The 2,500-nt window shown below is 44.4% G+C and overlaps 1 long non-coding RNA gene across 1 annotated transcript; it reads right to left on the bottom strand.

The window, feature by feature from the left end:
* Positions 1 to 467: 467 nt before the first annotated feature.
* On the bottom strand, positions 468 to 1,755 carry LOC143908258 (uncharacterized). The gene is made up of 3 exons (XR_013260087.1): positions 1,494 to 1,755; positions 1,288 to 1,332; positions 468 to 1,221 (listed from the first exon to the last, which is right to left on the bottom strand). It is a non-coding gene; the product is annotated as an uncharacterized LOC143908258 (long non-coding RNA).
* Between the last annotated feature and the right edge of the window lie 745 nt (positions 1,756 to 2,500).

The following is a 2,500-nucleotide window of genomic DNA, read 5'->3' as shown; positions in this document are numbered from 1 at the left end:
ATCACGGAGCTCGGAAAGACTTTGAGTGATGTAATAAAAGAATTTAAAAAAGAGTTCGTTGCTGTGACAGATAAGCTCGAGGTCGAACTCATCGCGATCAAAACCGTTTTACGGATTATCAAACAAAAATGAGCGTGGAGAAACGAAGACTCGTGGAGAAACGAAGACTCGTGGAAGAACTGCACGCGCCGGTGAGGAAGGTGGGATAGAGCACATGGAAATAGGAAAAAATTGACATCGACGCTCATTTTCTATAATATATTTTGTATATATTTATAAGATAACTTTTTATGAAAATATAAAATAATATTATAAAAAAGTATTATAAATAGTATTATAAAAAAGTATTATAAATTGTATATTATAAAAAAGTATTATAAAAAATATTATAAAAAATATTATAAATAGTAAGGTTTATTTTGATTCCAATCTTCAGGCTCCTCCTCATAGAGCTGGAGCCAGAAGAGACGCGTCAGGTCAAAAACATCCGCCACGTGGTAAATGGCCGCGATGTCTCGGCGGTACGACGTATCTTACCACAAATAATCGACGTCTTTTCGTTCTTCAGGCTCCTCCTCATAGAGCTGGAGCCCGAAGAGACGCGTCAGGTCAAAAACATCCGCCACGTGGTAAATGGCCGCGATGTCTCGGCGGTACGACGTATCTTACCACAAATAATCGACGTCTTTTCGTTCTTCAGGCTCCTCCTCATAGAGCTGGAGCCCGAAGAGACGCGTCAGGTCAAAAACATCCGCCACGTGGTAAATGGCCGCGATGTCTCGGCGGTACGACGTATCTTACCACAAATAATCGACGTCTTTTCGTTCTTCAGGCTCCTCCTCATAGAGCTGGAGCCCGAAGAGACGCGTCAGGTCAAAAACATCCGCCACGTGGTAAATGGCCGCGATATCTCGGCGGTACGACGTATCGTACCACAAATAATCGACGTCTTTTCGTCGCCACCGCCTCTCCGCTTGTGTCCACGCTTGTAGGTCTTTATTAACGTAGCCCTTTACACTGATTTGAGTTTAAATAACATGCTGAAAACACACATTATTAAATACTGTATATATACTTTTAAAAATTATGTATGCTATTAATAATGAACATACTAACCTCCGGCGGGCAAAAGACCAAAGATGTCTTCCCATGTAACTGCATCTCCCACTGTATCGTATCATAAATGTGTAACATCCCCGTGCCCGGAACGTCTATTACCCACTAAAAATTGATTTTATAAAAAATAATTTATTAAAAATAATTTCATAAACATTTTTTATCACACACCTTTGGTAGGAGCGTGGCATCTATTGTTTCGTCATATCGGAATATCTATAAAAAAAAACATGTTAAGTGTGAGTTACTAACAGATAATTAAATAATTCTTTTACCTAATTGTATATTAAACATGAGTCATTTATGTATACGATAATTACAAATTTCTTTTTTCCCTACTTATATATTTTAGAAAAAATATTACTTAAACGACTCACCGTCGATCTCGACCCACGAAAATCCTTCGCTGACGCTGCTGCTGCTGCTACCTGCACCCTCACCGTCCAAACCGGCACCCACGGCGCGTTCGAATCGCCGACGCAGATCCTCCCTCGAACCTTCCAGTCGCGCTATTCGAGCCACCAGAGCGGTCACGGCTCCGGTGTTGCCTCGCCCTCCGGAGCGTCCGACTCGACACTCCCGCAGGAGCTGGAGACACTCGTCGCATCGTCGTCCCCACGCGCGATATCCGTCCGCGTCGCGGACGTCCGCGGCGAGCAATTCGTCGCACTCTTTCTGCATGTTATCCAGAAGGGCCTTTCACCCTCGGGAACACAGAATTTCACTCGATCGAAAAGACGACGAGACCCGCAGGTGTAAATCCTACGTAGCTTCTCTCCTCCGAACACCGTCTGATAATAATGATGATATTTGAGCGGCAATTTACGCGTATAATCGTGCGCCCTTGCGGAATTTACCATCGTCGTCTCTATCCACGCGCGCTCGCGCGCAGTTCGCGCTCCGATCTCTCTCCGCAAATGATGAGTCGCCAGATTCCATCGCGCGTCCTCCTTCACCACCACCAACGCACATGCGTTTGACGATAACGACGTTTCGAGTCTCGCCGATTCTTCGTCCGAATCCGACGAGAACGCGGGCATGGGCTCGTAACAGCACGATTCGCCGTCTGATTCCTCGGGACGAGTAATAACGGTGATCGTTCATTCGCGAGTACGCACATTGCTATTGCTACATTATCACCGCTGTCGGGTCTAAATCAATTAGACGTATAAATACCGTCCTCTATTCTTTTCAAATATATTTGGCAATAGAAAAACCTCCTGTTCAATTGGCGATCGGCGATTCCGATTTCGCGACGGATCAGATATCTCGTTACGTCGACTCTCCACGAATCCGATCTGCAACAATTCCTCACGAACGGTTCGCTTATTTTTACGATCGGTTTTCTAATTTTAGGATTAAACACCGGTTTGCAAAGTTCTAC

This window comes from Temnothorax americanus, unplaced genomic scaffold (genome assembly GCF_048541705.1).
Source record: "Temnothorax americanus isolate GAGA-0224 unplaced genomic scaffold, ASM4854170v1 Scaffold90, whole genome shotgun sequence".
Classification (NCBI taxonomy): domain Eukaryota; kingdom Metazoa; phylum Arthropoda; class Insecta; order Hymenoptera; family Formicidae; genus Temnothorax; species Temnothorax americanus.
This window is presented reverse-complemented; position numbering and strand designations above follow the sequence as displayed.